The 12481-nt window shown below is 44.8% G+C and overlaps 2 protein-coding genes across 3 annotated transcripts in view; one reads left to right on the top strand and one right to left on the bottom strand.

The window, feature by feature from the left end:
- Window positions 1-12481, top strand: part of yipf3 (Yip1 domain family, member 3) — a 788655-nt gene that overhangs the window by 645631 nt on the left and 130543 nt on the right. The window lies entirely within an intron of this gene.
- The window catches only part of LOC140456037 (EH domain-containing protein 3-like), a 105815-nt gene continuing 98103 nt past the window's right edge, over window positions 4770-12481 (bottom strand). Inside the window, exon 3 of one of the 2 annotated variants that reach the window (XM_072550701.1) lies at window positions 4770-4884. The gene's annotated coding sequence lies outside the window, so the exon portion shown is untranslated. Of the gene's footprint in view, window positions 4885-11308; window positions 11629-12481 lie in introns of those variants that run through there. The other variant, XM_072550703.1, reaches the window with a different exon arrangement.

Here is a 12481-nt window from a genome sequence, read left to right as displayed (position 1 = left end):
GTTGTAATCGGGGTGTTCCTGTACTCAAATACGAGCCAATACAGTTTGGTATCTAATGAAGCCACTGGCTATTCGTTAAGCATGTCTTCAAAGCTTGTACTGTTCTTTCTGCCACACTATTGGATGGTGGATGGTGTGGAGCTGTCATTATGGAAAATGCCATTTGACTTTAAGTAATTCTCCAATTCTCTGCTGGTAACTGATGGCCCTTTATCTGTGACCAACAGTACTGGGAGGGCGTGTAGTGCAAAAGATGCAGCTTTTCTATTGTCGTCCCCATGTTTGATGAATGGACTCTATGCACATCCATCCACTTTTTGTGGGCGCCTACAATGACTAAGAACATTGAGCCTGTGAAAGGAGCCTGCAGAATCAATGTGTAACAGAGTCAAAGGTTTACCGGCCATTCCCAAGAATGTGGGAGAGCTACTGGTTGTAATTGTTGCCCTTTTTGGCATTCTGGGCACTGCCCCACAAATGTGGTTATGTCTGCATCTAATCCTGGCCATCCGACCTAATTTCTTGCCAAAATCTTCATTTTGGATGACCTTGGTGGCTTTCATCCAGTATCTGGTGGTGACCTTTGCTCCCCATAACAAAACACCGTTGTCTACTGTGATCAGGTCCCTCCAGGTCCAAAAAGGTTTCAGGTCTGTGACGGTCCTTTGGTTTCACCCATCACCACCAGCTGTTTTAGTTCTGCCAGGACCAGATTTTTCTGCGTCTAAAGTCTGATATGATCAGCTGTGAAGTGTGTCCATAACATTTCAAACCACTACGGACTCTTCCAGTGGTACTACCGCCAGTGGCGCATCTGCCATTAGGAGGCAGCTCAATGCATCTGCATTTATTACTTGGCCTTCCTGATGGTGTTCCAACTTGTAATTATGCACACTTAGTATCATAGCCCACCACGGGAGTCAGCCTGAAGCTAGGGCCGGCACTACCTTGTCCTCTTTAAGGAGACCAGAAGGGGTTTTGGGGTCTATTCTTGTTACACATTTACATCCATAAAGGTATTGGTGGAACTTCCTGACTCCAAAGTATGACCATCAAACCTTCCTTCTCTATCTGGGCATATTTACGCCTTACATTAGCCAGTGTCCTGGATGCGTACTCTATTGGGCGTTGCTCTCCATTGTGCCACCTACCAGCCAATGCGAGCCTGATTGCTATATGGGAAGACATCACATGTCAATAGCAGATCTCACTTGGGATGATAGCTGTTTCTTCACTTCCCTGAAAGCTGTGGCTTGGCTACATGCTCATTTCCAAGCTAACCCTTTTTAAAGAATTGATGCAAAGTGCTGGGAAGGAGGCTCGGTTATACACGAGCATTCTGTAATAATTCACCAGCCCAAGCAAGGCCCTAAGCTCCCATACAGACTTGGGAGACAGGGCACCTTTGATCACCCTCATTTTATTTTCCAACAGGAAAAGCCTGGTCTTGTTCACTCTGTGTCTCAAGTAGGTCACTTGGGGGTGCCTGAACACACATTTTTCTCCACTCTAAGGTGTATACCCACCTGGGAGAAATATCTAATGAATATGTTCAAGTTCTTGAAGTGTTCCGTATTGGTCTTCCCTGCCATGGTGGAAAATGTTCTCCATCATCCACTGAAAACTTACACAGGCTGACAATACCCAAATGGCAGTCCCATATACTGGTACAATCCCAAATGGGTATTGACTGTAGTATACTTCTGGGAATGCTCATCTAACTCCAATTGCAAGTATAAATGGCTCATGTCCAGCTTTTTGAAGGACTGGCTCCTGCCAGTTTTGCATATAAATCACCTGCGTGAGGGATTGGGTATTTATCCAGCCGCAAGAAGTGGTTTACCATTTGTTTAAAATCCCCACAAAGGTGAACCAACCCATCTAGTTTCACAATCTAGTTTCATAATCTAGTTTCACAATCAGTCCGATTGGTGCTGCCAGTTTCCCAAACCGGACCGCTCTGATGATTCCATCACATTCCAGCCTCCTGATTTCTGCCTCGACTTTTGCCCGTAAGGCAAATGGCTGTGGGCGAGCTTTCCAAGATCGTGGAATTGCTTCCTGGCCAACTATCCCTTGATAGTCCCTAGACCTTCCTGAAAAACTTCCAGGTATTTAATTAGAACTTCACTCAGGCAGCCATTTTCTAATCAAAAAAGTTTGCCCGTCAAGCTTGGGCCCAAGCCTTTTAGCACAATCAGCAGTACCTGAACCAGCTTCTAAGAGACCACAACCAAAGTTGGATCGGTGATCTGTAAATGTTCTGTACTGTGGGTCCTCAATCTAGCCGAGGTCTTGAGCAAACAAGTGTTGGAGTTCTGAGTCAATTTTGCGATCAGTGATCACTGAAATGGCCAGGCTGGTTTCAACCTCCATTAGAACCAGGTGCTCATTTAACTACATGTTTATTTTAATTCCTTCAAATGTGGAAGTTGTTAAAAAATGTAACTGTTCCAAACCAGATGTGAGTGGACTTCCCAGGGTGTGCACTCGCCTGGATACTGACCTATAATTTTCCTTATTCAATTTAGGTCGAGTGGGATACTTTTGCTGTCACAAGTCCTAATACCGGAAGCAACTATGATTACTTGCTGGCCCGGATCCTGAAGAAATTTTTAACCCTTAGGTCAAGGCTTGTCTATGTCTTAGGGTTTTGATGTATTCTGACCTGGTGGCTCTCTGTTCAGTATATGTCCTGAGTGAGGCTATGCAATTGCCTTCACTCAAGTGGTGTTCCCCAAACTCACTTAGACTGGTGAGGATGTCCACTTCCATCGGAATATCCTGCAACTTATATGCTCCACTCACCACATTTGCCAATGATAAAGTCAGTTGTAGTCCCTGTTTGAAGTCCAATTGGGATTTAAATCGTGGGTGTTTTTGCATAGTTACATCATCATTAATGGGTGTCTCAGCATCTCATTACGAGTTAAACCGATGTTACCTGCCTCTGCCAGTTGTCTTAACCTTATCAAAAATCCTGATGTGGATTCCCCAGTTCTCAAATTGCTGATTAAAAACGACAGCAATTCAGAATTAGATGAGGCTTGCATTGTAATATTCCTTAACCAAATCCATTAACTCGTGAAAGGTTTTAGTATCTGGTCCCTCAGGGCGGGGTAGGCTCCTAATATCTGAAAAAGCAGCAGGTTCAAAAGCTGTCAGGAGAATTAATCATAACTTTACATCTGTCCCATGTCATTTGCCCATTTGAAAATAAAACAAGGACACATTCTCTTCACATACTGGGCCAGCCATTGACAAGATCGAACAAATCAAGCTTCCCAAATAACAGCATGATGCCAGAAATGCTTATCCCAGCTCAAAGGCACTTGTTGCAAGCAAACTTCTTCAGGAGCACACTTTGCTCTCGTCACCACTCAACTCCACAGAGGCCAGTATCCCATCACCAAGTCACCCTTTATTTAATCATGGAAAGTTCTTTGACACTGATCCAGCTTCCTCAGAACCATCCCAGAGTGTGAGAATGTCTGATACTCTTGTCCTTGTCTGTCAGCCAGGGCTCCCTAATTGGGGGATGTTAATCTGGTCCAATCAAGGAACTCCTATTCTCTGAGCTCTATCTGGCTGACCTTGTTACAATCCTTATAGATATCCTCCCATCTGCACTCTTTCCCCAGCACAGCAGCCAGTAAATGGGCTTCCTTGCCAAAGGTAGTTGCCTGATAAAGATTCTGAGAGATAGTAAATTCTAAAATGTGCAGCTGGGTACAAGTACACAAATATAGCATGTAGTCATTCATTAAGATGTGTTTTGAGCAGAACAAATCAGGGTTCCACTGAATTCACTGGCAAAGAAAAACAATCCGTGTAAGCTATTTGTTTCAGGAGCTCTGAACTTGGGTTGATTCCCTCACTTTACCAATTTCTTTCACTGTACACTCATAGGTATCTTGTACCTTTCTTTTTAATATGCAAACTCCTGATTCAGTTTGTAGGAGCTTCAGAAATGCTTGGGGTCAGGTACTCTTTAATGATCAGTTCACCACTTTGGTAAATCCTTCAAACCTCACTGTTATTTACATGGCCAGTCAGAAATGTGGTCTACTACCCAGCTGGACAGGTGCAACAAGATTCATGAAGCTCAGTGCTAGCCAGGACTCAGCACTGCATTGGAACAGTGTAGCTGTTACCACCAGTGAAGTCCATCCTCTCGGTCACTGGCACATCAAGACTGCATTAATGTACAACTTATAAGAATATTGTTCGCCAAATTGACTTTGTGCCTGATACCAACACTCCCAATGACCTTTACTACTGAGAGTCACATGAGCAGTGATATCATAATAGAATTGTACAGCTTGGAAACAGGCCTTTCAGTCCAACTTGTCCATGCCAGCCAGGTGTCCTAAACTGAACTAGTCCGGTCTGCCTGCGTGTCCCGCTAAACCATTCCTATCCATGTACCCATGGAAATGTTTTTTAAATATTGTAATTGTAGTCAGTTCTACTACTTCCTCTGGCAGGTCATTCCATGCACACACCACCATCTAAGATAATGTTGCCCCTCAGGTCCCTTTTAAATCTTTCCCTTCTCACCTTTCAACCTATGTCTTCTGGTTTTGGACTTCCCCACCGTGGGTAAAAAACCTTGGCTATTTTCCATATCTATGCACCACATAATTTTATAAACAGAACCCACTCACTTCACTTTCACCTCCAAATTCCTCTCCAACTCATGCATCATTCTGACTTGGCCATTTGTCACTGATCACCAAACCATCTCAGAATTCCCTACCTGAACGCATTCTGGAGGGGTGTTGATGACATGATCCCTCCAGTCTTTCGAAGACTGAATCCACAGCACAGCATATGGTCCACACCTCAGATTGAAGAGATACAGAACCTCCGATCCTGACCACCCTGTGTGAAGGATCAGTGAGAAGAGGGTGGCATTTAACCTGGTGGAGCAGCAAAGGTCATTGATCTTCCTCTACACTAACCCAGTGTCTGCCACTGACCAGGCTGGCAAGGTCAGGTGTTGTGCCTTCCTCTGGCAGTGCCAGGAGAACAGAATGTCCCTCCTCTGCTCTGCCCGATCCACAAGGATCTCAAGGTCGCTGTCCATGAAGTGAGGTGCTGATTTCTCCTTGTCTGATTCCATGCCAAGTATATGGAAGTGGGCAGTCAGGGACTGACTGCGCTTGTCCCGATGCATGATGGCCCTTAAGCATGGTGCCTGTGCTCGGGATCCCAGGATATCTCCACAGTGGAGGGTACCTCTGTCTACAGAGAGAATTGGGCTAGCATCAGACAAGAGGGGAATATTACCTAGTTAATGAGGCAAGTTTGGAATGAACCAAGAAAAGTACAGCCCTTTAGCCCACCAGACTGTGCTGCCACAAGATGCCTTTCTAAACTAAAACCATTTTGCTTCTCCACTGTCAGTATTCCTTTATTCTCTGTCTATTCATCTGTTCATCAATTTGAATTTCAGAACCATGAGGTCATACTGCAGCTGTACAAAACTGTCGTGGCTCCATTTGGAGTATTGCGTACAGCACTGGTCACCGCGTTATAGGAAGGATGTGGAAGCTTTGGAAAGGGTTCAGAGGGGATTTACTAGGATGTTGCCTGGTATGGAGGGGAGGTCTTACAAGGAAAGACTGAGGAAAATGAGGCTGTTTTTCATGAGAGAAGAAGGTTGAGAGGTGATTAATTGAGAACGGACAAGATAATCAGAGGTTTAGATAGAGAGATAGTGAGAGCCTTTTGCCTCAGATGGTGATAGCGAGCATGAGGGTGTGTAGATTTAAATTGAGGGGTGACAGATATAGGACAGATGTCAAAGGTTGTTTCTTGACTCAGAGGATAGTAGAGGTGTTGAAAGCACTGCCTGCAACAGTAGTAGACTCGCCAACTTTAAGGGCATTTAAATGGTCATTGGATAGGTATATGGACGAGAATGGAATAGTGTGGGTTAGATGGGCTTCAGATTGGTTCCACAGGCCGAAACAACATCGAGGGCTGAAGGGCCTGTACTGCGCTGCAATGTTCTATGTTCTATGATCTAAGTCCTGCTTTTGCTTGTTTTACCAAAATGCAACAGCATAATTTATCCAAATTAAACTTGATACGCCACTCCTCAGCCTATTGACCCAATGAATCAATATCTCTTTGCAATCTTACATAAACCTCTTCATTGTCCACTACACCACCAATTTTACTGCCATCCACAAACTTACTAACCATGCCCTCTATATTACTTCAAAATGTATCAATATCTATCTGATCAGACTCAGTGACTGAGCTTCCACAGTTCAGCAGGCAGTATTCCAGAATCAATAAAACTGTGAAGATTTCAGAGTAAAAACTCATACATCCACATCTCTCTAGCCAACTCTATCAATATGATGGGATACGGATAGTCAGGTCCAGAGTTGTGTTGGATTTCATCCTATCAATTTGTGCAATACTATTTGTTCACTAAGAGTAATCTTCTCCAACTCCCTATTCTCACCAGTCCCTTGGGTTTCTGTTATTTTCGAGAGATTATTTTATCTCCCTTTCTGAATGCAGACTAGAATAATTGTTATTTAGCTTCAGTGGATAACCCCAAATATCTTACTTCTTTGAGATGTCTGATATCTGAGGAAGTGAAAATGTACCCGTTATAAGGACAGAGGGTGATGTCAGAGTTTGAGATGTCAGTCCCATGAGGAACACCCTCTCAGTTCCCAGAAAACTCTCTATAACCCGGGAAGAAAACAGTGAGTCCTGTGGGAAGTTTGTTTGATTTCAAATAAATGTCTGACAATATCCCTTTGTAAATCAGATTTTGTAGCAGAAAGGATACAGCTGAGGGATACCTTATCCCAAAAGGGTGTAGTTCTAATAGATGCGATTGTGAGTCGGTAGCTCACAGGCTGGTAATTGAATGGAGGTGATCAGTGTCTTGCCCACTGACTGGAGAGCTGATAAGAGCCCCACATCAGCTCTCTCAGGGAATGCTTGCTGCATTCAGTGACCCTCAAGCACTGCTGGCTCCTGGCTGCTGATGGCACTGTACCTGAGAGACCAAGCATCAGCACTGACTCCCAGGCTGATAGGTGTGTGTTACCAGGTAGATGATCCACAGGATGCTGTCATGGGAGTGTAGAGTGGGTGAGGTGGGTCAGTAGAAAGGGCAGGAGTGTGGGCCTCTCTAATGGCTTGACCCTAATGTTGGTTTATTTTCTTCTTCATTCATGAGATTTGGGTTTGATCTATCCCTAATTACCCTGGAGATGGCGTCGGTGAGCTGAGTTCACGAACCGCTGCCATCCTTTGGGTACTTGGGCATCCACAATGCTGTCAGAAAGGGAGTTCCAGGTATTTGATCCAGTGATACTGAAAGAACAGTGATATATTTTCAAGTCAGGGTTGTGTGTGGTTTGGAGGGGAGCTTGCAGGAGGTGGTGTTCTCATGTAATTACTGTCCTTAGTTCTTCTAGGGAGTAGAGAGCACAGATTTGGACGCTGATGCCAAAGGAGCAAGCTGATTGGTTGAAATACAATGAGTTATTTTCCAGCCTTCCCTTTTCAGGCAAGTGGTGTGTAGTCTATCCCACTCCTGACCTGTGCCTTGTAGATGGTGGACAGGGTTCAGTGAGATACTGCAGTGTATCTTGTAGATGGAACACATTGTTAACTTGATGGTGGGAGGAGACATTTCCAAAGGAGCTGATTTCCAGGGCTGAGGTGAGAGAGACCGCCCTTGTCATCGAGGCTGTGTCTGAACAAATGTGATATTAAGGAATTCCAGTAAACCTGGAATCAATGGGAACCGGGAAGAATTTCCACTGGTTGGAGTCATACCTGCACATGCTCACTAACCACCTCCCTCTTCAATGGGACTGACTGAAGTCGTCTTGAAGCTGTCTCTGTTACCAGTTTCATTTCATTCTTCATCTCAATTGAGCTCTCCTGAGAAATCTTTTCTGTCCCTTTCGGGTGTTAAGGAACACCAGCCCAAATAAATCTCTGAAGAAGAGTCACACTGAACATGAATCACTAACTCTGCTTCTGTCTCCAGAGATTCAGCAAGACCTGGACAATATCTGGGATTGGGCTGACAGGTGGCAGGTGACATTTAGAATGGAGAACATAGAACATGCAAGAGTACAGCACAGAAACAGGCCCTTCAGCCCAACATATCTGTGCTGACCATGATGCAACTCTACACCATTCCTAACTACCTGCACAAGGTCGATATGCCTCTGTTCTCTTAAATGTCCCTTAAATTTTACTCCCATATCTACATCTTCCAGCGCCCAGGGTAGCACATTCCAGTCGCTGACCACACTGTGTATAAAAACCTCCCCTTGCACATTCTCCTCTCACCATAAACCTGTGCCCACTCGTGTTTGAGATTTCCACCCTGGGATAAAGACTCTGACTATCCACCCTCTCCATGCCTCTCATTATTTAATATACTTCCATACGGTCCCCCCTCAGCCTCTGATGTTCTAGTGAAAACAATCCGAGCATGCCCAAACTCTCCTTATAGTGAATACACTCCAATCCAGGCAACATCCTGATAAATCTCTTTTGCACCATGTCCAAGGCCCCCACATCCTTCCTGTAATCTGCAGCTCAGCGTTTGCAACTTTTATTCTCAAGCCCCAGATTGATGAAGGCAAACATGCCACATGCCTTCTTTACAACCTTCTCCACTTGTATTGCCACGTTCAGGGAGCTATGGACTTGACCCAAGATCCCTCTGCAGATCAATTCTTGCCATTTATTGTATAATTTTGAATTCTTCCATTTGACCTTCCAAAGTGCATTATCTCACAATTGTCTGGATTAACCTCCACATGCCATTTCTTTGCCCATCTTTCCAAGTGATCTCCATTTGTTGCTGTATCTGTTGACAACCTTCCTCACTGTCCATAACTGCACCAATTTGGTTTGCACCACATAACTGTCAAGCAATGACCATCTCCAACAAGAGAGAAGGTAAACATCACCCACTGACATTCAATGGCATCACAGTCACTGGATCCACCACTTCAGTGAAAACAGACACAACATATTCATTCAGCTCCTCGACCACTTCTCTATTCCTGAAAATAAATCCATCCAACTCTGTCTGGAATGGACCCACATCCGTTTTAGCCAAATCATCATCAATGGAAGCTTCTGCAGTCTATTTTTGATTTTTATGGATTACATTCATATTCAATTCTCCTGTTCCTTACAAGTTTCATGGTCCTCATTTGTGGAACCATTCTAGTGAGAACCCTCTGCAACCTCTTAAGGAGACTCATGTATTCCCTAAAATGTGATCATCAATGGCCACAATGGTCATAACAGAATTTCATAGAGGTTCAGCAAAACTTCCTCGATTGAGGAATCAATCATCTCGTTATAAACTCAAGACCCTGTTTGCTTTGCTGTTCACTCTCTCAATAAAGATCAGTGCACCAAGATTTCCCTGTCCCTCTGCTATGCAATGTTTTGAACAGTGCCGTTAAGTTTATGTCGACTCTCAGAATTCCTCACCAAAACTGTATCCCCTTATCGGCCTCAGGACTGTCCATTCTGATTGCTTTTCGATTCTGTTCCTGTAATCATGATGGAACGGAATGATGGAGGGTTCCCAATGGGCTGAGAGACTGACTCCTGTTGCTGTTGACCTGTAACCTACTCTGATTCAGACAGGTTTTGTCACGAGGAATGAGAATTAAATGTTTATATTCTTAATTCTGTTGCAGGACTATTCCCAACATAAGTGATGTGAAACAATATGAAGAACTGATCCTTGATTTCCTGAAAGACTTGGAAAAAGACAAGAGAATACTTGATGGGAGATTTCTTATCTTTTGGTACAAGAAAGATGGTCTAACACAAATAGCTTTCGAAAAAGAATTGGAATGAAACATTTCTAGAAGGTTCTGTTCCCTTTATTCATTTTGAACAGTGAGATGTGCTTAATTCTTAAACTGTTTTGTCTTCCCCAAACTACACATTGTATTAACCTAGACTACTGTGCATAACTCTGGTCTCTGTACCTATAGAAAGATATACCCTTCTCCCTCACTTCCAGTGAATGCAGTGACTGTTTCTTAGACATATTATGGACATGTGCCCACATTGGGCTTATGCCCGAAACGTTGATTCTCCTGCTCCTTTGATGCTGCCTGACCTGCTGTGCTTTTCCAGCAACACATATTTAAGCAATTCCACCAATGTCCTATCTCAGAAATCCCAGTGTCCTGTTTGTAAACACTGCCCTCTACTGGCAGTCAGTTATTGTATTTCCAATCAAGAATACAAGCATTTATTCTTCATTCAAAATTATTCAGTTGCATTAACATCAAAAGGGAGTATTTAGTTTCCCATTTACAGTCACTGTTCCCACTGGTTGTTTAGTCCAATGATTCCAATCAATGGAATTATCCAAGTTACACTTCATTGGTCCTGGAATTCTGATCGGGAGTCAGTCGTTGTCACCGATACACTTCCCCCATTCCCCCGACCCGACAACACCCCCAACATGACCGTGTCTGACTGGACAAACCCCCTCCACCTGACACACATGACCCAGCTGGTCCCAAAACTCCATCACAGCCTCACAAACCCCAGGAGTCTACAGATCCCTCATCACTGACCCACTACTCCCCTTCACCCCGACCACAGCCCCATTGGAATGGGACACCTCGCCCCCCACCCCATTACCAGACAAAACAACAGCCCCTCCCTTTCACCAGCCTTCACACCCCATTCAGCCCAACCCGACTAGACTGGAAAGCTGCCCCTGAACAGACACCCCCTGCTCCTGACAATGGGATTGGGACTGACAGCCAACTGCATTCCCCCATCACCACCCAACACCCACACAGCTCCTACCTCACTAACCTGAAACCCCATCCAAAGTGACCCAGGTGGAAGTGACTCTCCGTCCAGACCAGGTAGCCTCGCACCCCATCCCTAAACCATCAGGACCTGGCATGTCCCCACCCTCCATACAATCCCAGCAGATCCATTAATCCCATTCCACTCCATTCTGATCCCAGCAAAACCAACATGCCCCCTATACACCAGCCTGATCTCTTGTTAGACCCCAAAGGTTCTCTCACTTACTTGACAATATACCCCTCCACCCTTGCTCCAATCTCTCCCACTCCCCTGGTCCTCTCCCTTCCTCACCTACCTCCATGCTACTCCCTCACACACATTCCATTGAAACCCCTCACCCACCTGCCACTCTGTCCATGCTCCTTCCCACCCTCCCACCAACTACAGCCCCTCCCCCTCCTGCCCATCATCCTCCCTCCACACTTCCCTCCACTCTCACCACCACACGATGGTTTTCAGCTGTCCTGGGGGCTGTACCATCTTGTCTTTCCCCTGGGTCATAAAAAAGAAGATCCACCATTCAATGAGATCATTGCTGATCTTCTCCTTCAAATCCACTTTCCCACACTGTCCCTCGATTGGGTCATCTGTCCAATAATGTCATTGCAGTCACTGTAATTCACTCTTGGGTACGGAGAGTAAAACTACTGACATCATCCACTGCTCCAACTGACGTGAGATTTTTGTGCTCTTCACTCCCTTTGTAATAAAGGATAAGATACTGTTTCTTTCTCCAGTAGCTTGCTGAACCTGTCCATTAACGCTCTGTGTTTGATGTAGAAGGACATCCAGATCACGCTAAATGCCACCATTTTCCAGTCACTCACCAATTCTAAACATTGCCCTGGGATATTTTTTCCATATTTGGCTACCATCACATTTCCCCAAATTCTGTCCCATCAGCCCAGTTCCTGCCCACTCCCTCATCCCCATATGGAGGAACCATGTGGTCTTCCAGCCACACATTAACCAGACATCAGGTTCCAGCTCTGGTTGCTCTGACTGTCCCTGACAGAGCTGTCCTGGATGCTCGTGTTCCTTTTAATATCCTTTATAGTGAGGATTTCTCTTCAAAACTAAATTATTGCCCAGTGTTTCAGATTCATTTGGGCATTGGTGACATCAGTTTAAAGACTTCTTCCAGCACGTACAGAGGGTTAAATTCAATTGTAGATGGGGAGCTGGGTCCTTCACTGGGAAACAGGGATTAAATGTTCTTTTCTCTAATCTTGTTTGAAATGAATGATTTGTGCACAGCGTGAGACAGGGATGGTCCTGGTGATGGATTATACTTCTGTTTAATCTCAGTCATGTTGGGTCAGAATGTTTCACGTTGATGTGGTCAGAGCTCATTGACAGTGGGAGGGATTACAGAGCCTGGTTGTTTGAGGTTGGTTGGTGCTGGAACTGCCCTGTGGAGTATTCCTACATGGAATGCATTGTATTCCATCAATACTCTTTGTTGTGACCCATTTGGAATGATGTCCCACCTTCATCTGAAAGTCAGTGACACCTAAGAATCAGTCAGCTTTGTGCTGTGGTGTCTGGGGTCAGAGGTTTCACTTGTTGAACTTTGCAGCATAAGGGAAGGGGGCAGGAGAGTGGGAGCTTTCATTGA

This window comes from Chiloscyllium punctatum, chromosome 3 (assembly GCF_047496795.1).
Source record: "Chiloscyllium punctatum isolate Juve2018m chromosome 3, sChiPun1.3, whole genome shotgun sequence".
In the NCBI taxonomy this organism is placed as follows: domain Eukaryota; kingdom Metazoa; phylum Chordata; class Chondrichthyes; order Orectolobiformes; family Hemiscylliidae; genus Chiloscyllium; species Chiloscyllium punctatum.
This window is presented reverse-complemented; position numbering and strand designations above follow the sequence as displayed.